Below are 26752 nucleotides of genomic sequence, written 5' to 3' on the forward strand. Positions count from 1 at the left end.
TATGTGTACATAGATATACAAATCGCTGGTAGTTATTTATTTGTTCAACTTTTGTAAAACAAATTCACATAATAATTTAAACGTTAAAAAAAAGAATCTCTATCGCACATCAGACAGAAAAGAGATGCAACGAGGGCATAGTATAATTTTAGTACAATTAATAGAAATGCTGTACCATTTGTTATGGTGTGAACCTTTGGCCTAGTGATAGCATTCCTGCCTCTGAGTCAGAAGGTGCTCCAGTCAGTCCTGGAAAGTAGAGACAACTCTGGCTCTGAACTCTAGTTTGACCTTCAGCTGGAGATGCCACACTAATGGGTGCATTCCTCCCCCATCTGCTCGTATCATCGTGTGGGTTGTGGGAACCCATAAAACCCTCCCGCTGTATAAGACTAAGCATCCAATCAGCTGGTATAAAGCTGGTTACGGCCATGGAAGGAGCTTTCACATCGCAGCCTGCAAATTCTCCAAGGGAAGCGTGCAATAGAATGATACGGAAACAGCAACAACCATTTGCTAAAAACCAAGGCTAGTGAGATGCTCTTGAAGGTATAGAGAGCTGGAACTCACCTATAAGAGGGATCTGATGCTGCAAAAAATCTAGAAGGGTAAAGACCTAAAAATATAACTGCCTTGTTAAATTTGTAATATCATGGATATTGTCAGTCCAATGCATACTAATCAATCTCAATGTTGTTACTACTGTGTTACAGGACTCTCTGATACAGACTAGTATGACATGCACAAAATTTGGTCCAAGGGAGTTCACAGAGATCACTCGGCCATTAATTACGGTGCTGGTGGATAGAAGGCACCACTTTTGAGAGTGTAGGGAAAATAATAGAACCAAGACTTCTGTGCACCTTCTGGAGTTATTACATTGTAATATGGGCAGATGCCTACCCTGCCCTCTCAGGAAATGACACATCTCACAGGACACTGAAGGATAGAGAAATTATATTTTTCTTTTTTCTTTGCGGCGATTTGATCGAATTCGGAGTTTTCTGGAATTAGAACTAGAATAGACATTTTGGAAAATTACCAGATTCATTGTACTGGTTACAGGCAGGTGAAGTAAATAATGTTGATTTGGAAAGGCAGACACCCACATCAAATCAATTTCACAAGAGATATCACTTTCTTTTTACCTCAGCTCCACGGTCAGGAGGAACCAGTGAAAATACATCCTTCAGTGTTAGAAAGTCAAAGAAACCTTGGTAATAGCTCTTCAGATAGAGAACAAAACTGTTGTTTTCATAACAATGAAGAGGGAATGCTGGGAAAAAGCAGAAAGTATTCAGTTACTTTTCAATTATCCTATTCACACAAAAAATGTTAACTTGCCATAAACATCTGAAAGCCCAAATTATGCAACAGGATGAAACTGGTAGAGCTATTCATTAGCTACTCCTTAAATTGCTAACAAGGATTGACACAAAAGTTAAACTTGCCAAAAGCACAGTCAACAAATGTTTTCATTCAGCTTGGAGGCCTCAGTTGAGACTTCAAGTAGTAGCAATGTTTTGGTGACATTTTCTGCTGAATTAGCCGCTATTAACGCTCTCCATTTCCTAAAATTATTCTTGGGATGTTAGTAGTATTTATTGCTCATCCTTAGTTGTCTTGAGGGCATTAAGAGTCAACCACATTGTGTGGGACTGGAATCACATGTAGGCCAGACAAGGTAATGGTGGCTGATCAGTTTCCTGAAGGACATTTTACACTTTATATCAGAAAATTAACAATTAGTTGCTTATGAAGATTCCTTGGACAATTTATTAATGACTAAAACTTTGATTGGTAAATTATAGTTGTTGGACATAAATGGTCTAATTTCATTCAACTCAATAAGTCCTTTAGCTATAATATTTCGATGTATAGAGCCTGGATTAATTACTGTTGTTTTTTGAGGCATTTAAATATTTGATTTAGACGGTTGGTTTGAGCTATAATTGCGTAACTGTCACCATCACTCCTTGCATGGTAAATCGGCTAGATATTGGGTGTTAAAGGTAAAATCCAGATTATAAGGGGCATAGAGTCCACTTATGAGAGAAACCAGTAGTGCTGAACCTGAGAGAATAGCTAGTGCAGACCTATAATTCGTAACAAGAACCTTTATAACATGTTAAAGGTTTCTTAAATTGCAAGACATTTTGAAGCAAAAAAGAGCCAAATATAAATAAACTCACAAGATTAGTTATTGTAGCTATATGATAGGAGAATGAAAAATGTTACTAGGAACAGTAACACATCAGTTGAAAAGCCACCAATGGATCAAACCACAAGGTGTCAACAAGCCATTGAACAGGAACATTTATATTTATGAATGAAGTCAAGCTTTATTTCATTACCTTTAGCATAAGTTAATATATTTTCATATATGGTTTCTTGAACACTGATATTCAGCCGCTGTTTGAATAAGCTCAGTCCTGCGACACTATGGAAAATAAACAGAAATACATCATGTACACAGGTCACTGGAATTAACAAACAATGTTCCCTTAGGATTTGGGGGTTGAAATTGTTCTCAGTAGTATTTTTAAGAAATCTATCTGCGTGTTCATGTGCTATTTTATAAATATGTTGACCCATTTTCTTTAAATGAGTTCATAAATAGGTTAAAATAGCACACAAAGGTAATACATATGAAAGCATGTTCATTACAATCAATGTTGAGAGCATTTTCAGCCACACACAAACACACAGTAAAAATCCTGAATTCCCTCCCTAGCACCATTGTGGGAGCACCAACAGCACAAGGGCTGCTGTGTTCAAGGAAAAGGCCCACCAATTCTTCTCAGGGCAACTAGGGATGGGCATTAAATGTGGCCTTAGCAGTGTCACCCACTTCCCAAGAACAAATTTTTAAAATGCACACATCATCCATCAGAAAATTGGACAATATGTATTCTTCCTCATACCATAATATTGTTTCATAATTAATATCTCCCATAATAGAAGTGTGAAAGTTCACCAAATACTCCTAAATGATGTGAAATCTTTGGCCCCTTTTCTGCCTTATCAATACCACCCAGCATCTCACACCTCACACATTAAACTTGTATCTCCTGAGCATGTATCTGCATGGTGCTGCCACAATGATGTTAGATGAGAACATGGGGATTTCTGGCTGTTGCTGGAGAGCTGTTAGCAGGAAGGATCCCAAAGCACAAATTTTTAAACTTATTTTGGAGGTCCCCTTCAGTTTGCTGCCGTGCTCCCCTCATATCCTTCAAACTGAGGGGGGAGGGGGGGCGTCTGGTGAAAGTCCTCCAGCAGAATTATAGGATGCTCCTGTATCTGGGCACACCAACCGCCTGCTGCCTCATTGCAAAGACAACAGGTCCAATTCCAGCCCTACCGAGGAAGCCTTTAAAATCTCAAAACAAAGAGGACAGAGACCCATCATTACTGATGTCTACCTTCTTTTTCCTGATCTTCACTTCTGGGAATGGGTGTTTCATTGTGGCAAATGTCAGGAAGATTTCCCCCTCCCCCCATTACATTCATCACACAACTGACCTTGTACAGAAAACACTGTATTGGTATATCTTTGCCTTGCCGGTTTTCTCCCCTCCCCTCCCCTTCCGAAGCCACTGACTCTTTGGTTGAGTTTTGGTTCCAAGGGTGCCATGTCCATGTCCAACTGGCCATTATTCCTGTGAGCTATTACAGTCAGTGCTGGCAGGCTATTTGACTGAGAGGGTGAACCCTGGTTTAAAGCTCAATTTTAATGTACAGGCGTCATTAAGAAAAAAATGGGAATATATTTGGTCAGTATGTTCAATCCTGAAAATATTGTGAATGAACGGTGTTCTTGGATCATAAATGATCCAATCCTCCTTAGATATGGGAGCGGTACCAGAGGACTAGAGGATTGCAAATGTTACACCCCTGTTCAAAAAAAGGAAAAGGGATAAATCCGGCAACTACCCCAGGCCAGACAGCCTAATGTTGGTGGTGGGATAACTTTTAGAGACAATAATCCGAGACAAAATCAATTATCACTTGGAAAAATAAATGATAGTCAGCGTGGATTTGTTAAAGGCAAGTCGGTGTTTGACTAACTTGCTTGAAATTTTTGATGCAGTAACGTAGAGGGTTGATGATGGTAGTGCAATTGACGCTGTGAAAATGGACATTAAAAAGGCATTTGTTAAAGTATCACATAATAAGCCTTGTAGCAAAATTGAAGCCTATCGGATTAAAGGGGCGGTGGCAGCGTAGATACAAAATTGGCTAAGATACAGACAGGAGAGAGTCATGGTGAATGGTTATTTTTCAGACTGGAGGGAAGTATTAGGACCACGGCTCTTTTTGATATATATTAATGACCTGGACTTGGGTATATAGGGCATAATTTCAAAGTTTGCAGATAACAGAAAACTCGGAAATGTAGTTAACAGTGAGGAGGATAGTAACAGGCATCAGGAGGACGTAGACTGGTGAAATGGGCAGACACATGGCAGATGCAATTCAACATAGAGAAGTGTGAAGTGATGCATTTTGGTAGGAAGAATGAGGAGAGGTAATGTAAACTAAATGGTATAATTTTAAAGGGGTTGCAGGAACAGAGAGATTTGGGGGTGCACTTACACAAATCTGTGAAGGTGGCAGGACAAGTTGAGAAGGCTGTTAAAAAAGCATATGGGATTGTTTATAAGCACAGGCATGGTATACAAAAGCAAGATAGTTATGCTAAACCTTTATAAATCACTCCCAGCTGGAGTATTGTGGAAGGATGTCAAGGTCTTAGAAAGGGTGCAGAGGAGATTTACTAGAATGATACAAGGGATGTGGGACTTCAGTTACGTGGAGAGACTGGAGAAGCTGGAATTGTTCTCCTTAGAGCAGAGAAGGTTAAGGGTAGATTTAATAGAGGTGTTCGAAATCATGAAGGGTTTTGAACGAGTAAATAAGGAGAAACTGTTTCCAATGGCAAAAGGATCAGTAACCAGAGGGCACAGGCTTATGGTAATTGTCAAAATAACCAGAGGTGAGATAAGGAGAAATTTTTTTGCGCAGTGAGTTGTTATGATCTGGAATGCACTGCCTGAAAAGGCAATGGAAGCAGATTCAATAGTAACTTTCAGAAGGGAATTGGATAAATACCTGAAAGTGCAAAATTTGCAGGGGAGTGGGGAAAGGGCATGAGAGTGGGACTAACTGGATAGCTCTTTCAAAGAACTGGCACAGGCACGATGGGCCGAATGGCCTCCTTCTGTGCTGTATCATTCTATGATTCTATCATCCTAGACGATGCAACAATTCATTATAATAGACAGAATGTGATGTGAGTGACTTTCCACCATATATATGGAAGTGGGGAGAGCAAAACTAAAATGGAACTAAGTGAAGGTAATGGTGAAAGTTCTGTGGATGCTAACATGTGACATATATTTTCTGTTCCTAGACAGTGACGTGATGTGTTGATGTGTCTTCTAGTGGGACAAATGCTGATCCCATGGGCACTGTACTACTCAGACTTACTGAATCTTACATGGAATTACATGAAATTATAAGCATTTCAGTTGAGGACTGATTAGAAATGTACTCACATTTTTTTGAAAGGAAGGCACGGGATTCTCAGGGTGTTGTTGGAAGCGAAAAGAGTGGTGGTGATCAATGGCAGATGTGGAATTAGAGTAACATTAAGCCATTTATCCACCTCTATATCACTCAGTCCAGATAGGCTTTTGGTAATTTCAAACCGCACACCATCGATGACAGTAGCTGAAAGATTACTCTGTAAAAGGAAAAGGAAATATACTTGTTTTACAACTAAATATTAGAATTCCAACATGATAACACAAATTCCCTCAGCTTGCCACGTGATGTCTTTCTACCAACTAGGTTCATTAGTGAAGAACAGTTTTCCTAAACTGTAAGCTAGCACTGAGCATTTGTTACATTCAGAGTTAGGTTTTGGAGAGAATGAAGTTACTGTTCTCTGCTTCTGATCCACGATTTTAAATTATAATTACCTCCCACCACCCACTGTTGGTGAGTTCTAGGGTGCTAAATTGGGCCGTGTAGCGCCCGTTGTTTCAGCGCTACACAGCCTCTCCGACATCCAAGATGGCGTCTTGGATGCACACGCACTTTTCCTGCGTGACATGCGCCTGACGCCATCTTGGTATAGGAGTTTGGGCAGGTGCAGATAAGGAATGCTGGAATCATGTAAAGTAGGGAGAAAATGGTTTTAATCAGTGTGCAACGCTGACAGCATTTTGGGACTTAACGCTCAACTCAACGCACAGTCTTAAACCCGACCATCTGATCGTGTTGTGGAGTGCCTGGAGGATCCCCCACCGCGCTATTTCAAGGGGCCACGCAGGATTTACAGGTTAGTGGCTGGATTATTGCCTCTGGCTGCCGAGACATTTGTAACTGTTTTTGGAGGTCACCTAGATTTGAATACTAGGATGTGTGGACATGGCCTAACATTTAGCGCCAGGATGTGCAGGACTGAAGTTAGGAAATGCTTCTACACGCAAAGGGTGGGAGACGTTTGGAACGCTCTTCTGCAGACAGCAGTTGATGCTAGCTCACTTGTGAACATTAATCTGAGATTGATAGATTTCTGTGAACCAAGGGTATTAAGGGGATATGGGGCTAAGGTGGGTATATGGAGTTAGTTTCACAGATCCACCGTGATCTCATTGAATGGCGGAACAGGCTCGAGCAGTTAAATGCCACAGCTACTTGCTGCCTCTTGGTATGCGCCACCTTCGGGATGTGTGCCTGGGTGATGTGCCTATCATGGTTGAAAAGCTGCCAGTGTGTGTGGCCTATGAGTTGTGGGTGGGCGGCTTGAAACAGTGATAATGTGTAAGGGTGAGAGGAAGCATCTGACTGGAAGAGTTGAGTACTGGTGGAAAGAGTTTATTGGTATGTGGGGAATGGGGGATGTAGTGCATGGTGCAGTTGGTAGGAGACACCACTTGACAGTTGACCTCACTCACCTTGACCTCTCATGTCAAAGCATTGAACTTCTTCCTGCACTGCGTCCATGTTCATGATGCTGTGCGCCTGGCATTGACTTCGTCCCCCACTGCTTCCCAATGCCTTTTGAGTATATGTCTGGCAGGCCTCTTGCCCACCTCCCCGCCCTGCAGAAATAGGATGTCCCTCCTTCTGTATACCTCTTACACCCAAGGTCTCTAGTGCATCAGTAGAGAACCTTGGTGCATGTACTCTCGCAGGTCTGGTACCAACTCAGATTGGCAGATTGGTGAGGTCTCGTACGCAGATTGGAGGATGTGGGATTTAGTAGTGCGCAACCTTTATTCAATGTTTTAACATAACTCATCAGTGTGTAAACATGGGGATGGGGTCTGTATCTGTGTTTTATGTGTGCGATGTCTGATCTCTGTTCAGACTCCATGCAGACAGTAGACTGTTATTTTCAGCAAATAACAGGTACGAGCTACCTTTAAGAGATTTCAAAGAAACATCCTCCCTTTAAGAGATTGAGCTCCCTCTAGTGGTGGAAAGGGCAAATTGCATTGATTCCACGTGCAAGGCCTGAAAAAGGCCGATTGCAGGTAAGTGCTCCCGTGGGTCCAAACTTGCGTCTTGCCTGCCCAGGGTCTGTTGGGTGCGGGGTGTTAGGGCATCGCGCTACCATCGCCCAGAACGGACCCTTATCCAATTCTTCCCCCCTAGTGTCTGAGTGTGATCTAACTGTCAGTGCTGTGGATGAGATAACTTGTCTGGCCACTACACATTGTATTTGCCAATGGAAAATCACGTAAAACATTGATGTGGGCCAATCATGGATATGACCAGTTCAGACAACAAAGTTAAGAGCATGCACTGGCTGTAAAACCGGCTTTTGGAGTCGATTATTGTGGGGCAGTCCTAGTTTTGAGCCAATTGAGGGGCTTGTGGATCTGAAATGGGCAGAAAAGAACAACATTCCACAATCCTTGTGTTCCCAGCAAAATCCTCTACTTGTAAGTGTACAGGCCCTTGTAGTGTGTACATCCATTCCCTTGTGCTCCTGTTAATGAGGCACTTCGACCTTAGATAGCTACTCTGGCACTGCAGACCATATACACACTGCTCTGATATAATGGACAACCATTTGGGAGAACCACTACAGTTTATCTGCTCTACATCCTGTGATCTCAAAAGTATAAATAACATTTGCAGCTCACATCTTGGGTTTTTATGATGAATTGATCTATAAGCGTAGCCAGATTCTGGATGGGTTGGACATGGATTAAGATGAGGGTCAGAATCTCATAGTCGTCAATGAATCCAGGCCTGCTCAGTGCCTCAGCCAAATCACTGGGATCAATGTTATTCAACATCTGTAAAAACACAATAGGGAAATTTTCAACTTTATGTAAATATCTGGAAGGAGACTGGGTGAAACAGACGAATGCAGAGACACTACTGTGACAAAAATGTTGGGGTTTTTTTGTCCAATTTTAACATGTAAAAAAAGAAATACTGCAAATATAAGTATTCTACAAAAAAAAGTTTAGCAATACATTGTGACCGATTATTTTTCTTTCAAGCAGATAGAACATTTTCTATAGATTGAAATCTGTTACTAACGGTTACCAATGGTTCTCTGCTCACCTGACCTTTGTGCCATTTTCATTAGGCCCGATTTACACCCAGCTCGCCCGACGGGACCGGGACGACGACGGGTTTAAATTGTGTCTGGTGGCTCTCTGCACCATTCCCGTCCCCACCATTTTAACTCAACAGTTTCTGGATGCATGTCAGGCGACCTCCCCAGGTAAACAGGGTCCTAATTAAAAGCTCAAAGTCACGCTCATTTTATGTCATACACGCCCCCACTGCATTTTAACTCCAGTTCACGATACCCCGCCCATTCTCGTACTCGCCAACAAAACCAAACATGATTGGTGTCTCAGAACTCCTGCAGAAGCATAAAAGGCGACTTGGAGCTGCAACTCATTGGATCAGTGGACCTTTTGCTGTCAGGTTTGCCAGGAGTGTATCCACCTTCCAGATCATGACTTGTACACTTCTGTTGCCTTATAACCTTTTAGTCAGCTTTCTCTACTTATTATGAGTGTCATTCTTGCTTCTTTGTTCTAGATGTAGCAGGATGGAGGAGCAGCAGCAGCCTCAGTGACCACCACCACCACCAACACCCGGGCCTTTCTGAAGACAACAGGTGAGGGGCATTAAGCGCAGGAGGAGGTCATTTGCAGCACCCAGGGTCTACAGGCCAAGAGTCACCTTCTCAGTCCTAACTAAAGGAGCAGTGCAAGAGGAGGCAGCCCTTTACAGACAGGCCTTTCTGGCCTTCAAATTTCTCTGCCTTCCCAAACTCCCTCTCGCTTTCTCTCTGTCACCAATCTCTCTGTCTCCCTAAAGTCTCTTTCTTTGTTTCCCAAACCTCTTTCTCGCTCCTCCATCTGTCATCCAAATGTCTGTTGCTCCTTTAATCTGATGTGTCTGAGGACTTGCAATCTCTATCTTGCCCTGCACAAGGGGCTAGAGAACACATTTGGTGGTATTCCAGAGGCAGATAATGGGCCGTTGATAAACAGAGGGGGGTACTGACTCTAGTATGTATGTCCAGTCGCAAAAGGCTTTCTTGGGGTGGGGTAATAGGCAGCACTGCTAGGGCAATGAATGGCCAAAGAATGGGTCGTGGATAAGCTGACTGGCAGGAGCGGCGCACTGGAGGCATTGAAAAAACACCACAAGAAGCCTTCAGGCTGGGGGTGGTATGCTGGCCAGAAGCACATGAGAGGAAGCAGCGAGAAGCCACACCAGGGGCTCGAATTTAGCAGGCCTGCGGGTTCCCAGCGGGTGGTCCTCCGGGAGCGTCGAAAACGCGAACGGCGAAATTAGTGGGTTGCCCACGCGATCGTAGCAGGCAACACACTAATCGGAATCAATTACCTGCTCCTCCGGGGTCCACGGCGCTGGCCTGCGCGTCGGGCGGGCTGCGCATGCGCAGTACGATCTGTCAGCTGGAGGCTCTCTAGTTAAAGGGGCAGTCCTCCACTGACAGATGCTGCAACCAATAGAACAAATTGCAGCATGGAGCAGCCCAGGGGGAAGGCTGCTCCCAGTTTAATGATGCCTCACCCCAGGTATCATCAGATGGGGTGAGGAGGAGGGGGAGGACACAGATCTTCCCCCCGGCGGGCGGGAGGAAGCGGCCTGCCTCTGCCACCAAGAAGGCCTGGCTCGAGGTGGCAGAGGGGGTCACCTGCGCCACCAACATATGGCCCACCTGCATACAGTGCAGGAGGCGCTGCAATGACCGCAGTAGGTCCGCCACAGTGAGAACACGAAGTCTTTCCCCTACACTCCGTCTGCCACAACACTGCCCCCACCCCAAATCTCCTTCGGCACCGCCAACACTATTCTGTCACATCACCCTTCATACCCACTCACACCCCATCCTCATCTTACCTCCACCTACTCACCTCGCCAGTACTCATCCTGCCACTAACACGCGACCCAATCCTCATACAATCTCATGGCTCCATCCCATACTCACCCTCTCGTGCATCTCCCTCACGGCCAGCCTCACTCAACCTGCCACCACCTGTGCTGCAGCCACAGGGCATGCATCACATATGTGCAGTAGGCAGGGTAAGGCAAACGTCTCGTCAGCATGAAGGGGGTGCACAAGGGTGTCTGAGGGTTTGTCATGGGTGTTACCCATATTGAATTTCAGAGCAACAAACAGCACACATTATATTGACACCACAACTACCATGTCTCCGCGAATCCTGTCCGTTGTGTCCAATAATGCCCGCTCCTGGGTATCACTATGAGGACCCACCACTGATGCCACCCATCGTGTTACTGCAGAGTAGGTGCAGGTGTATTTGCAGGGCTCGTCCGCGCAGACGACTGAGAGACATCGGCGGTGTTGCCGGCTGCACCCTGGAAGGATGCGGAGGAGAAGGTGTGGAGGGCAGTGGTGACTTTGACAGCGACAGGTAAGCAGTTGGTGCTGGGGCCAGCCAGGAGCAGCTCGGCATGAAAGAGGCTGCAGATCTCCACGACTACATGTCGAGCGAATCTGCGCCTCCCTGTGCACTGCTGCTCGGAGAGGTCCGGGGAGCTGCGCCTCGGTCTGTGGACCCTGTGGCGAGGGTAGTGCCCTCTGCGACGCGTCTCTCTCTGCGGTAGCCCTCCCTCCTGCTGTGCAGGTGGGCGTGCAACAACACCGTGTTGGGGGGATCTACGTCTCTGCGGCGGACGGCGTGGACTGCGAGGCTGCTGGTGCTGGTCATGCTCTTCGTCCTCCGAGGGTGTCCACACACCACCCAACTGGCAGGTGTTGGTCTGAGGGGTTGTGCAGGGTAGGTGTGTGGGTCCTCGGACTGGGGCTGCGGTTTTGTGTCGGTCTGTCCTCTGGCTTGGCGGGGGGTGGTGGAGGGCAGGGGTTGCCCTATGTGACGCGGTGGCCTCCTGCGTGGGTGAGGGCTCTCCCCCGTGGAGCGCACCTTGGCACCTGCCACAGGCTGCTGGCTGCAACACGCCTGGTTGGAGGGAGTCTGTTTCCCCCAGTGTGGGAAACTCACTGCCTTGAACCTAAAATCCCACACTTCCTCTTTTGACAGCTGCTTCAGCTCATTAACTGACCACAACGAGCAAGGTAAGTACTCTCAAGTGGAACCCCGCTGGCTTTAATTGCCTGCGGGATTCCCACCAGCGGGGCTTGCGCGCGCAGCCCCGCACGTCAGCGCGGTACCCGGAAGTGGCCGGGATTTCGTCGCGATCCGGTCACGTGACCGGAGATCGGGATTTTCGGGGCCACCCCGCTGGTAACCCGCCGGAAACCCGACCCTAAAATCGAGCCCCAGGAGCTAGCAGGGTGCAACGGGCTTAAGATATTTGTAACAGCTACTGCAAAGGGAGGTAGTGGGAAGGGGAGGGGAGGGGAAGGACAAGGCATAAATATTCATGTTGGCCACAACTGGAACCAATAAGGTTTGACCTCCAACGGGATACTCATGTCCAGTGGCCATGGGGGAGCCCCCCTCATCATATGGATTGCGGGAGCTCAGAAAACTCCCCCACTGTTTAGGACTAACTGCCCTATCAGCTGGTATAAAGATGGTTACGACTACAGAAGAAGCTTTCACATCGCTTCCTGTCAGTCAGTTAATCAGTCTGCCAATCCTTCCACTACTTCACACTATTCTCCAGGGAAAGCGTGAAAAGATACAAAATCACCAACAACCATTCTCTAAAAATCAAGGCTGGCGAGGTGCTCTTGAAAGTGTAGGGAGTTGAAACTCCCCTATAAGAGGAACCTGAAGCACAGATGCTGAGAAAAGTTAGAAGGGTAGAAAAGACCTAAAAATACAATGGGCTCAATTTTCAAAGTAAAAAACAGGTGGGTTGGGGGCTGGGGGGCATTGAAAATTGCCACCATTTCAAACCCACCCCCAACCCGCCTATTTCCGGTTTTCACTGGGGGCGGGTGACCAACCCGCTCCCAGGAGGCAAGTCAGGCCTTAAAATCTTTCAAGGAGGCTTTAGGCCTCCATTTTTCTCGAATTCCCGATTTCAACCCGGGGGAGCCGGGATTTTTAAAAATTTGTTCATGGGATGTGGGCGTCGCTGGCATTTATTGCATATCCCTAATTGCCCTTGAGAAGGTGGTGGTGAGCCACCTTCTTGAACCGCTGCAGCCCGTGTGGTGACGGTTCTCCAGGCCTTCTGTTTTACGCCTCATGAAAGAAGGTGAGAAGGCCCGAGACTAACAGGTAGGTGCCTAGAAAGGCACAGCTTGTGGGCCCGGAGGAGCAGGAGTGCTTCCCCAGGCCCAACAAGCCTACCTGCACCGACCCCCAACCCCCGATCGCGGACCCCAGACCTCCGATCATTGCTCCCCCCCCAATCCCAATCCCTGAACCTTCCACCCCCAACTCCCGATCCTCACCCCCAACTCGATTCCTCCCACTCTTGACCCCCGATCCTCCCCCCCCCGAACGCGGACCCCTGCGATGACCCCCGATCCTGACACCCCCCCCATCCCGTGACTGACCCCCGATCCCATCCCCCATGACTCATGACCCCCATGCCAACCTATGCCCACCCATGTCACCCCATGCCCCCGCCACCGCCATCCATACACAAAAAGACTTACTTGCAGACTTACCTGCAGATGTCCTCTCCCTGGCTGGTCTCCCATCTGACTGAGACCAGTCTGTCAAACCGACAAAAACAAAAACGTCCTTACTTCAAAACCGTAAGGACGTTCGGGAAACCCGTACTAATGGGTTTCCCAACCTCAATTTGACCCCCCAGCACCCTTCCCGGCTCCATTGAGCCCAATGACTGCCTTGTTAAATTTATAGCATCATGGATATTGTCATTCTAATTCATACTAATCACTGTCAGTGTTGTCACTATCATGTTACAGTATTATCTGATACAGACTAGAATGACATGCATAAATTTAGTCCTAGGGAGTTCAGAGATGACTCTGCCATTAATGAAGGTGCAAGTTGCATAGGTGGCACTTCTTCTGAGAGTTGCAGGAAAAATAATAGAACCAGGATTTCTGTGCTCTTTCTGGAAGAGTGCTCCACAGTAATATGGGCAGATGCCTTCCCTGCCCTCTCAGGAAATGGCACATCTCACAGGACACCGAAGGACAGGAAAATTATATTTTTCTTTTTTCTTTGTGGCGCAGTGATTGAATTCAGAATGTTCCAGGGTTGGAACTACAATAGACATGTTGGAAAAGTACCAGATACATTGTACTGGCTACAGGCAGGTCAAGTAACTAATTTTGATCTGGATAGTCTGATACCCACATCCACCCCATTTCACATGAGATATCAATTTCTTTTTACCTCAGCTCCACGGTCAGGAGGAACCAGTGAAAATACATCCTTCAGGGTTAGAAAGTTGATGAAACTTTGGAAATAGCTCTTCAGATAGAGAGCAAAACTGTTGTTTTCATAACAATGAAGAGGGAATGCTGGAAAAAACACAATGATCTTTTCAATTATCCGATTCACACAAAAAATGTTAACTTGTTGTAAACATCTGAAAGCCTAAATTATGCAGCAGGATGAAGCAGGGAGAGCAATTCATCAACTACTCATTACATTCATAACGAGGATTGACAAAAACATTAAACTAGCCAATAATACGTCTTTATTCTGTTTTGAGACTTCAGTTCAGTCTTCAAATAATAGAAATGTTTTGGTGATATTTTCTGCGGAATTAGCTGCTATTAATGCTGTCCATTTTTTAAAATTGTTCTTGGAATGTGGATAGTATTTATTGCTCCTCGTTAGTTGCCTTGAGGGCAGTAAGAGTCAACTACATAGTGTGGGACTGCAGTCACTTATAGGCCAGACCAGATAAGGGTGGCAGGTCCCTTTCCAGAAGGACATTCTACACTTTATATCAGAAAATTAACAATTAGTTGCTGATGAAATTTGTTGGAAAATTTATCAATGAGTAAAACTTTGATTGGTAAACTAAAGTTGTTGGATGTAAATGGTCTAATTTCATTCAACTCAACAAATCTTTTAGCTTTAATATCTTCATGTACAGAACCAGAATTAAGAACTGTCATGTTTTGAGACTTTTTAATATTTGGTCCACATATTTGGTTTAAGCTATAATTGGGATAATTGTCATCTTCACTGCTTGGGCAGTAAAATGGCTAGATATTGGGTGTTAAAGGTAAACTCCGGATTATAAGGGGCATGGAGTCTACTTATGAGAGATCAGCAGTGCTGAACCTGAGAGAATAACGAGTGCAGACCTGTAATTTGTAACAAGAACTTTATAACATGTTAGAGGTGTCCTAAATTGCAAGACATTTTGAAACAAAAAGGAGTCATATATAAAAAAACTCATAAGATTAGTTATTGTAGCTATAGGATAGGAGAATGAAAAACGTTACTGGGAACTGTTATATATCAGTTTGAAAAGTCATCTATGGATCAAACTGCAAAGTGTCATCAAATCACTGAACAGGAACATTTATATTTATGAATGAAGTCAAGCTTTATTTCATTACCTTTAGCGTAAGTTAATATATTTTCATATACAGCTTCTTGAATACTGGCATTCTGCTGCTGTTTGAATAAGCTCAGTACTGCGACACTATGGAAAATAAACAGAAATGCATCATGTACACAGGTCACTGGAATTATTCCCATAGGACTTGGGGGTTGAAGTTGTTCAGTGGTATTTCTAAGAAATGTGTCTACATGTTTGTGTGAAATTCCCCGAGTGCAATTTCACATATTTGTTAAGCAGTTTTCTTTAAACGAGTTCATAAATAGGTTAAAATAGCACACAAAAGAATTTCATATGAAAGCATATTCATTGCAATTAATGTTGAGAGCATTTTCAGCCACCAGGTTATCACCAAATGCACACACACTAAAAATCCTGAATTCTCTACCTAACACCATTGTGGGAGCACCAACAGAACAAGGACTGCTGTGTTCAAGGAGAAGGCAGACCACTTCTTAGGGCAACTGGGGAGCAATAAATGCGGCCTTGCACTTCCAGAGAACAATGAAAAAAATATGCACACATCCATCAGAAAATTGGATACTGGGATGGTGAGCTGCAGGTGCAAATAGCCACATGAGAATACGATACCGTGGCGATAACGGAGACCTGACTCAAAAAAGGGCAAGATTGGGTACTAAATATTCCTGGATACAAGGTGTTCAGGAAAGATCGGGAAGGAAAGAAAGGGGGGGGGGGTGGCAGTATTAATTAAGGAGAATATTGCAGTACTGGAGAGAGAGGATGTCGTGGAGGAATCAAGGACAAAATCTATTTGGTTAGAGCTAAGAAATAAAAGAGACGCCATTACACTACTGGGAGTATTCTATAGGTCACCAACTAGTGGGAAGGAGATAGAGAAACAAATTTGCAGGGAAATTAGAGAGGTGCAAAAGCTATAGAGTAGTGATAACTGAGGACTTCAACTACCCTAATGTAGACTGGGATAGTAATAATATAAGGGGCAAAGAGGGTGACAATTTTTGAAACGTGTTCAGGATAACTTTCTTAACCAGTATGTTTCGGCCCAACGAGCCCATTACTGGATTGGTTCTAGGGAATGAGGCGGGCAAGTGTCAGTGGAGCAAGTGTCAGTGGGGAGGCATTTAGGAAGCAACGATCATAGTATCATAAGGTTTAGAGTAGCTATGGAAAAGGACATGGACCACTCTAAAATAAAAATACTCAATTGGAGGAGGGCCAATTTCAATGGGACGAGAACCGATCTGGCCCGGGTAAATTGGAATCAAAGATTGGAAAGCAAAACTATAATTGAACAGTGGGCAGCCTTTAAAGAGGAGACGGTTCAGGTACAGTCGAGGCACATTCCCATGAGGCAGAAAGGTAGGGCAACTAAAGCCAGAGCTCCCTGGATGACAAAAGAAATAGTGAGTAAGATGAAACGGAGAAAAGGGGCATATGACAGATGTCAGGTTGATAATACAAGTGAGAGCCAGGCAGAATATAGAAAGTTCAGAGGAAAAGTGAAAAAGGAAATAAGAGGGGCAAAGAGAGAGTATGAGAATAGACTGGGGGCAAACATAAAACGGAATCCAAAAGTATTCAAACAGTAAATGGGTAGTAAGAGGAGGGGTGGGGCCGATTAGGGACCATAAAAGAGATCCACTCATGGAGGCAGAGGAGATGGCCGAGGTACTGAATGAGTACTTTGCAATTGTCTTTACCAAGGAAGAAGATGCTGCCAGGGTCTCAGTAGAGGAAGATATAGTTGAGATACTGGATGGGCTAAAAATTGATAAAGAAGAAGTACTTGAAAGGCTAGCTGTACTTAAAGTAGATAAGTCACCCGGTCCGGATGGGATACATCCTAGGTTGCTGAGGGAAGTAAGGGTGGAAATTGAGGAGGTACTGGCCATAATCTTCCAAACATCCGTAGATACGGGGGTGGTGCCAGAGGACTGGAGAATTGCAAATGTTACACCCTTGTTCAAAAAAGGGTGTAAGGATAAACCCAGCAACTACAGGCCAGTCAGTTTAACCTCAATGGTGGGGAAACTTTTAGAAACGTTAATCCAGGACAGAGTTAACAGTCACTTGGATGAGTGTGGATTGATTAGGGAAAGCCAGCATGGATTTGTTAAAGGCAAATCGTGTTTAACTAAGCTGATAGAGTTTTTTGATGAGGTAACAGAGAGGGTAGATGAGGGCAATGCAGTTGACGTGGTGTATATGGACTTTCAAAAGGCGTTTAATGAAGTGCCACACGGTAGGCTTATCATCAAGATTGCGGCCCATGGAATAAAGGGGGCAGTTGCAACACGGATACAGAATTGGCTAAGGGACAGGAAACAGACAGTAGTGGTCAATGGTTGTTTTTCGGACTGGAGGGAGGTGTACAGTGGTGTTCTCCAGGGGTCAGTGCTGGCACTACTGCTTTTCTTGATATATATTCATGACTTAGATTTGGGTGTACAGGGCACAGTTTCAAAATTTGCAGATGACACAAAACTTGCAACAGTAGTAAACAGTGAGTAGGATAGTGATAGGCTTCAAGAGGATATAGACAGGCTGGTAGCATGAGCGGACACGTGGCAGATTCAGTTTAACGCAGAAAAATGCGAAGTGATACATTTCGGTAGGAAGAAGAGGAGGGGCAATATAAACTAAAGGGCACAACTCTAAAGGGTACAGGAACAGAGAGATCTGGGGGTATATGTGCACAAATCATTGATGGTGGCAGGGCAGGTTGAGAAAGTGGTTTAAAAAAAAGCATATGGGATCCTGGGCTTTATAGAGGCATAGAGTACAAAAGTATGGAAGTCATGATGAACCTTTTATAAAACACTGGTTCGGCCACAACTGGAGTATTGAGTTCAGTTCTGAGCACTGCACTTTAGGAAAGATATGAAGGCCTTAGAGAGGGTGCAGAAGAGATTTACTAGAATTATTCCAGGGATGAGGGACTTTAGTTACATGGATAGACTGGAGAAGCTGGGGTTGTTCTCCTTGGAACAGAGACCGGAGTGGGGGGTAGGGGTGGGGGGTTGAGAGGAGATTTGATAGAGGTATTCAATATCATGAAGGGTCTAGATAGAGAAGACAGAGAGAAACTGTTCCCATTGGCGGATGGATCAAGAACCAGAGGACATAGATTTAAGGTGATTGGCAAAAGAACCAAAGGCGACATGAGGAAAAACTTTTTTACACAGCGAGTGGTTATGATCTGGAATGCACTGAGGGGGTGGTGGATGCAGATTCAATCATGGCCTTCAAAAGGGAACTGGATAAGTACTTGAAAGGAAAAAATTTGCAGGGCTACGGGGATAGACGGGGGAGTAGGACAAGCTGGATTGCTCTTGCATAGAGCCGGCGCAGACTCGATGGGCCAAATGGCCCCCTTCCGTGCTGTAACCTTTCCATGATTCTTTTGTACACACTGTAATATCCTTTCATAATTAATATATCCCATAGTGGGTGTGAAAATTCACCAAATACTCCTGAAGGATGTGGAATCTTTGGCTCCTTTGCTGCCTTTTCAATACCACCCAGCATTTCACACCTCACTAACTAAACTTCTATGTCCTGAGCAGTTATGTGCATGACGCTGCCACAATGGTGTTAACATAGGGATTCGGCTTTTGGTGTGTGTGTGTGTGTGTGTGTGTGTGTGTGTGTGTAAAATATTAACAGTGCTCCTTTTTTAGCCTCTTAAATTAAAATAACATTTTTTTTTAAATACATCATTCCGATTGGTCAATAGAATCAATAAGGTTTCTTTGGAAATTTGATATATATCCGATGGTATTTTGAAGACTACAGTCCTCAGTCTTCAGCCCTCAGTTTAGTTCTAGTTCTAGTTCTTTTAGTGGTTCTTGTGTAAAGTCAGAAAGTGCATCTCCGACAGACAGAGAGAGAGAGAAAGGTAACAGAAGTTAAGATTCTGTACCCGGCAGATACTTGGATGCACAAGTTTCCCTGTGATCAAGGAAGGTTTGATTTAAGACAGCTAGTCCAGATATAGCTAACAGCGTGGAAAGTGAATTTACCCAGGAGCAGAAGATCCAGAAAGAACGGAGAGAACGTCCACAGATGGCGGTTCATCACTCTTAAATCTCAGAAGGCTAAAACCATTCTTCCACAGGAAGGCGAGGTAACCAATTCACCCTCGCCAGTTCATAAGGACAAAATCACACAAGTTCTGAAAACATTGCTACTTATAAGCCTATAGACTTTAATCTATTCATTAAATTAGCGATATAATGCTGTCAGCTAAGTAAGGAGTCCAATCCTAAATTAACCTCACAAATTTATATCAATCTCAGACACTGATCCCAAATGTAAATTTATAATCAACAAGCAGTCAATGCTGAATTACTGTGACAAAACTGTGCCTTTGTAATCTGTTATTTATTTCATTAATCAACCCTATCTACCAATTATTTGTACACTCAATGTTTAAGTTAAGTGCAGATAACTATGATCTAAGGTGTTGAACAATTGTTAGTTCATGACTTTGTTGATAATTGGCAAGAAAGGTTTAATTCAATAATTCAGTAGCTTGTGTGGTCCCTGATGGGAGGTTGGTAATGTAAATACTAATATAATCCAAACTGGTTGATGTAAGACAGCTCAGTGAGCTAAATTTAGGCATCATTAATTCCCAGGCATAGAATGGGTGATAAACCTCAGACAGTTCCTTGACGAGGAGTTAAGATAAGGGATTAAGGATTCATCATAATGCTCTTGATGAATGTTCTTGTCAAGGTATCAGTCTCAGTGTTCTTACAATATATAATATCAGGAAGGTTTTCTTCCTTTTGTTAACTTAATAATCTGTAGGTGCACAATGGCCCACTGTACAAAGGGATCTTGGTGTCCTCAACATACAGGTGCAGCAGGTAATCCGGAAGGCAAACAGAATATTGGCCTTTATTTCTAGGGGGATGGAGTATAAACGCAGGGAAGTCATGCCACAACTGTACATGGTGCTGATGAGACCACACCTGGAGTACTGCGTACAGTTCTGGTGCCCTTATTTAAGTAAGGACGTACTTGCATTGGAGGCAGTTCAGAGAAGGTTCACTAGGTTGAATCCGGGTATGGAAGGGTTGCCTTATGAGGAAAGATTGAACAGGTTGGGTCTACACTCATAGGAGTTTAGAAGAATGAGAGGAGATCTTATTGAAACATACAAGATTCTGAGGGTACTCGATAGGGTAGATGCTGAGAGGATGTTACCCCTCATGGGGGAATCTAAAATTAGGGGGCATAGTCTCAGAATAAGGGGTCGCCCGTTTAAGACAGAAATGAGGAGGAATTTCTTCTCCCAGAGGGTCGTGAATCTTTGGAATTCTTTACCCCAAAAAGTTGTGGAGGCCGAGTCATTGAATACATTCAAGCCTGAGTTAGACAAATTTTTGATCAGCAAGGGAGTCAAAGGATATGGGGAAAGGGCGGGAAAGTGGAGTTGAGGTAAAAATCAGATCAGCCATGATCTCATTAAATGGCAGAGCAGGCTCGAGAGGCCGAATGGCCTACTCCTGCTCATATCTCTTATGGTCTTATGTACAATATAACTACGGGGCTGATTTCCCAATTGAGGGCTCCCGGCATGAGCAGCACTCACGGGCCGCTGGTAGGAAATTCAACAGTCTACTGGCCCTGATTTTACATCCATTTAAATAGAGAAAAATCATGATCTGCAGGTCCTTGATTTCTCGTCAAGCAATCCCTGCAAGCATCATTCCTTCCCAGAAGCCTGATCGGGGAATAAGTCTGATATTAAACTGTGACAAATACATAATTAGTGGCCCAGGAAATGTTAAGCTTGTATCAGGATATTAAATGGATCAGGGAATGTACCTGAGCCATGAAGGCAATGGAGCCGGCAGACAATTTCCTGGCACACACTACCCCAGCACTGAACAGAAGCAGTGTCCCAATTTCCAGTCCCCGAGCCATTAACATGGATGGGAGCACCTCCAGTACACGCATGTCTCCTGGATGAGCCTAGAACTCCAAAACAAGGCAGGAATGGTGAGCAGCCAGTTGTAGGGACTTCTGGCTGCTGCTGGAGAGCAGTTGCCAGGAAGGATCCCAAAGCACAAATCTTTAAGCTTATTTTGGAGGTCCTCTACAGCTTGCTGCTGTGCTCCCCTCATATCCTCTAGTCTGAGCTGGGAGGGGCGGGGAAGAGGTGACTTTGAACCTATGGGTCCCAAAGCTCTCTGCCATTAGGGTTTTCTTCACATTATGTCTGGATCTGTTGTGGACTAATTCATAAAGATTGATTGCTATGATCAGTCAACAACTCCATGATCATTGTATAATGTGACTACCAAGATAGCAAACTAGATGTAAATTGTTTTTTTGTCTAGCAATTCCTATATTCCTATGTAATCAGAAGCCATGCAAATCCTGGAGCATAGTAAAGAGAACAGAGTCCTGGCATTATAGATATCCATCCTCTATTTCCTGACTCTTGATTCTGGGAATGGGTGTTCCCTGGTGGTAAAGGTCAGAAAGATTCCCCCCACCCATTCATCATACAACTGACCATGGACAGAAACCACTATATTCTTTTCCTTGCCAATTTTCTCACCTTCCCTTCTCTCCTAAAGCCACTGATACTTTTGTTGAATTATGGTTCCAAGGCTATTTGACTGAGAGGATAGACCATGGTTAAAAGTTCAATTTTGATGTACAGGTGCTATTAGGAAAAAATTGGCAATATACCTGGTCAGTATGTTCAATCCTGAAAATATTGTGAATGAATGGTGTTCTTGGATCATGTGTGGATTGAGAGGTTACTTCAAGTTAACAATTCATTATAATGGACAGAATGTGATGTAATATTTGGAAGTGGGGAAAGCAAAACCAAAATGGAACTAAGTCAACTAATGGTGAAACTTCTGTGGATGCCAATATGTGACAAATATATTCTGGTTCCCAGACAGTGACGTGATTTGTCTTCTAGTGGGACATATAGTGATTACATTGGCCCTGCACTGCTCTGAGTTACTGAATCCTACGTGAAATTAAATTATAAGCATTTCAGTTAAGGACAGAGTAGAAATGTACTTACATTTTTCTGAATGGAAGGCACGGGATTCTAAGGGTGTTGTTGGAAGTGAAAAGAGTGGTGGTGATCAACGGCAGATGTGGAATTAGTGTGACATTAAGCCATTTATCCACCTCTATATCACTGAGTCCAGACAGGCTTTTGGAAAACTCAAGCTGCACACCATCTATGACAGCAGCTAAAAGATTACTCTGAAAAAGGAAACGGAAATAGTCTTGTTTTAAAACTAATTATTAAAATTTTAGCATGATAACAAAAATTCCCTCAGCTTGCCACGTGATGTCTTTCGACTGACTAGATCCATTAGTGAAGAACAGTTTTCCTAAACTGTAAACTAGGACTGAGCATTTGTTACAGTCAGAGTTAGGTTTTGGAAGGAATTAAGTTACAATGCTCGGATTCTGATGATCGAGTTTAAATTATAATCACCGCACCTCCCCTCCCCCACCCCCGCACTGTTGGCGAGTTCTCTTTTCTGAGTGTGATCTCTGTCAGTGCTGCGGATGAGATAACTCTTCCAGTCACCGCATCCTTTATGATGTAAAACATTGATGTGGTCCAGTGGACATGACCAGTTCAGACAACAGAGTTAACGGCATGCGTTGGCTGGAAAACTGGCTTTTGAAACCAACTGTTGGATAGCCCAAGTTTTCATAGAATCACAGAATACTGCAGCACAGAAGGTGCCCATTCAGCCCACCGTGCCTGTGCTGGCTCTTTGAAAAAGCTTTCTAATTAGTCCCAGTCCCCTGCTCTTTCCCCATAGCCCTGCAAATGTTTCCTTTTCAAGTACATATCCAATTCCCTTTTGAAGGTTACTATTGAATCTGCTTCCTCCACCCTTTCAGGCAATGAATTCCAGCCAGCTGAGGGGCTTATGGATCTGAAAGGGGCAGCATAAAACAACATTCCACAATCCTTGCGTATCCAGCAAAATCTTCTACATGTTAGTGTATAGGCAACAGATCCAGTCCCTTGTGCTCCTGTTGATGAGGCACTTAGACTTAGATAACGACTCTGGCACTGCAGACCACACACACACTGCTCTGATGTAATGGACAACATTTTGGGAGAACCACTACAGTTTATCTGCTCTATAGCCTGTGATTTCAAAAGAATAAATAACATTTGCAGCTCACATCTTGGGTTTTTATGATGAATTGATCTATAAGTGTAGCCAGATTCTGGATGGGTTGAACATGGATTAAGATGACGGTCAGAATTTCATAGTCGTCAATGAATCCAGGCCTGCTCAGTGCCTCAGCCAAATCACTGGGATCAATGCTATTCAACACCTGTAAAAACACAATATGGATATTCCTCAACTTTATGCAAATAGCTGGAAGCCGACTGGGTGAAACAGATGAATGCAGAGATACTACTGTAATAAAAAAATCAGGTTTGTTTCGTCTCGTTTTAGCATGTACAACGGGACGGTGACGGGTTAAAATTGCATCTGATGGCTCACCGCACCATTCCTGCCCCACCATTTTAACTCACCAGTTTCTGGCTGTGTGGTAGGCAACCTCCCCAGGTAAATGGGGTCCTAATTAAAAAGTCAAAGTCACGCTCCTTTGATGTCATACACACCCCACTGCATTGTAACTCCAAATCGCGATGCCTCACCCAGTCTCGGGATTAGTGTCTAAGAGCTCCTGCAGCTGTACAAAAGGGGGCTCTGAGCTGCAGCTCACTGGATCACAGGACATTTTGCTGTCTGAATTTCCAGGAGAGTTTCCAGCTTCCAGATCGCGACTTGTACATTTTTGTTGTTGTACAACCTTTTAGTCAGCTTTCTCGACCAATATGTAGCAGACCACGCGATGCGTGACTCTGTGATGGTGGGGTTGCACAGGGGGTCATCAGCCAGGTGTGCAGAGGGTATCCCATGTCCCCCAGCAAACATCCGGTCACAATTCTCACCGGGACAAATAGCTGGGGGCGGTGGGGGGGAGTGATAGAGTATCTGAGTATAAAAGCATCGTGGCTGATCCCTGGGGGACGAAGCAGGATGGAGGAGAAACAACAGCAGCGACCTCAGCAACTAGCACCGCCAGGACCTGGGCCTCTCAAAAGACAACAGGTGAGGTTGGCTACACATTGGATGCCATAACCAGCATTCAGGATCTACAGGCCAAGAGTAACGTTCTTGGACCTATCTGAGGAGCAGGGCAGGAGAAGGGTATGCTTCTCCAGGTAGGCTGTCGCAGCCCTCTGCAACCTCCTGCAACAGGATTTGCTGCCTGCTAGGCTAGGGAGACATGCCATGCCAGAGGTCCTCAAAGTCTGCTACAGGGGACCTTAGACGGATGTCCTAGTCTGCAGTTCACAGCTGCCTTAAGCAGATGACCGAGGTCCTCTTTGCCAGAGCCGTGCAGTACATCACCTTCCCCACTGATCACACCAGTCAACAGGGTTCCCTCGCATACAGAGCGTGATTGACTGTAAAGATGTAGCCATTAGGACATGAGTCAGCAATATTTGTAAATAAAAAATGATGCCACTTTACAATGTACAGATTTTGGCCAAATCTCAGGGGGGGTGGTAGATTATCTGAACATTAACACATCATGGCTGATCCCTGGGTACATTGTATTGACCTGTATGACGTTGTTCCTGTGATCAGCATCATACAGGTCACGACAACATACCCAGGAATCAGTCACGATGCTTTTATACTCTGATACTCTACCACCCCCCCAGCTATTTGGCCCAGTGAGAATTGTGACAGGATGTTTACTGGGGTACATGGGATACCCTCTGCACACCTGGCTGATGACCCCCGCCACGCAACTCCACCACACTGGATTACAGAGAGGCCAGCATTTGGAGGAAGCAAAGCAGCATCAGCAGTTGTCACCAGATGAGGACGACCTGGGGGAAGGAGAGGAAGCAGCAGAGAAAGGAGGGTCACATCAGCGCCTTGCAGCCAGAAATATCAGCGATTCTGCTCACCATCTTACACCCCTACCCTGAGAACTTAAACAGAGTCCCTCTGAATAACAGTCCTTGTTACATTCTTCCCCACTCCCTTCATCCATTGAAGAACATTCAAATCATTTAGACAACTTCTGTATCAATGACATTCTGACAATGCAGACTCTGAAGCTCTATGAAACCACATTGCAGACCAAAGTGCCAATGTCACTAATTTAATGCCAAGCATAAAAATTGCTTTTCACTCATTTGTCATCCAAGTGATCAACATATAGTGCTTTTCTTTAAAGAAAGTTTGTTAACTCTACTACTCCTTCGAGGTGCTCCCCTAGTGGCCTGCACAGAGCTGGCTGCTGGGACCCTTGAATGTACAGAATAACCTTCAAAGGAAATTTCACTTTACTTCACTCAATCTAATTTCTTACCTCAAAAAATAGGTATAGAATAATTAACCATGTGTTGTCTCTTGTGGGCTGATTTACTTGTTTTTTGGCATTACCTTTCTTTCTAGACTACTTCTTACTGCAAGAACTGACCTCCTAAATTTTAGCTTCCAGATTCAGGCCTGGGGCCCACACCTCAGTGTCTTGTTTAAAATTTGAAATCCCATTCATCCCTTTGCCCTTTTCTCTTTCCCAGCCAGAGGAAGAGTTGTCATACTGACTGCCTCCCAGCCAGTAACTTACCAGCAGGCATGTCAATAAACTGCCTACCTCTCCTGTCCTCCTTGGGGTATGGGTTTAAAGAAAACACTTCCTGATTGCAGAAGATGACCGATCCTTTCGAGGCTTCTATCCATTTGATCCACCAATCTCTCCACTGTGGAGCCCAGAGTCTGCATGACAGCTGTCTGAGTTTCCACCAAAGCTGCAAAGTGTGCAAACATAGACTCCTGCTGTGAGGGCTCGGCTGCAGCATCCCTGGAGGTGATCATTCTGCCCAGGGTAGACTGAAGAGTGATGATGCCATATAAGATAACTCTAGAGGCTTGATACGGACTCCTCCACACTCTCAGCCAGTGGTGAATCTCCTTGGCATGCCTTCCAATGCCTCATATGGCTGTTTGTATGAGGCCAGCAGTTTTCTTCTCATGATTAGGTCCTCAGGTTCTTACATCTGTCTCACTCGATAGAGCTGGTGGAGGACCTTTGGCGCCCCCACCCTGGTGAGGTCTCTCCAGGGTTGTCCCTGCTACCAGTAGCTGCTGTTGCCCACTGGTGCTGCACCACGTGCAGACCCCTCTTGCTCACTACCTAGCCCACGCGGAGTCCCAATGTGCGTGCTGGTGCCTGGGAGGAGTGCAGCACCTGACGTTACACCATCAGAGGAACCATCCTCCTTCTAGGTCTGTTCTTCTCCAGGAACCTCTTGAGAAGGAAGAGATAAGGGCAAAGAGTTAGGATGGAAGGGAGAAGTTGTAAATGATCAGGTAACAGCCTTGAGCATGCAGGTTGAAGTTTCTACGCTTGCTGCATCTGTGCTCATTTGAATGAAGGGGTACAAGTAATATGCAGACAAGCTGCTTGGGTACACCACCAGCTTCTCCTACCCCGCTGCTCATGACCGTAACAGCTCTGCCTGTGTGAGGGCAATGATAGTGGATACTCCTCCACCCATCCTGTTGCTCTCCCTAGTATTGGAATGAGCAAGAGAGATGTTTTAGTGTGCCATTTTGATTGTATGCTGAAGGGTGTGATGGAGGGGAGGTAATAGTGGAGAGTGGTGGGGGTGAGTGGAGTGTTGTGAGGTGCTGTTGAG

At 44.7% G+C, this 26752-nt stretch overlaps 1 long non-coding RNA gene across 1 annotated transcript; it reads right to left on the reverse strand.

Annotated features, from left to right (window-relative positions):
* Positions 1 to 1193: 1193 nt before the first annotated feature.
* LOC137340843 (uncharacterized) lies at positions 1194 to 5737 on the reverse strand. Its single transcript, XR_010966880.1, has 3 exons — positions 5562 to 5737; positions 2355 to 2440; positions 1194 to 1276 (listed from the first exon to the last, which is right to left on the reverse strand). It is a non-coding gene; the product is annotated as an uncharacterized lncRNA (long non-coding RNA).
* Positions 5738 to 26752: the final 21015 nt, after the last annotated feature.

The sequence above is a fragment of the Heptranchias perlo genome, chromosome 22 (genome assembly GCF_035084215.1).
Source record: "Heptranchias perlo isolate sHepPer1 chromosome 22, sHepPer1.hap1, whole genome shotgun sequence".
NCBI classification, from domain to species: Eukaryota; Metazoa; Chordata; class Chondrichthyes; order Hexanchiformes; family Hexanchidae; genus Heptranchias; species Heptranchias perlo.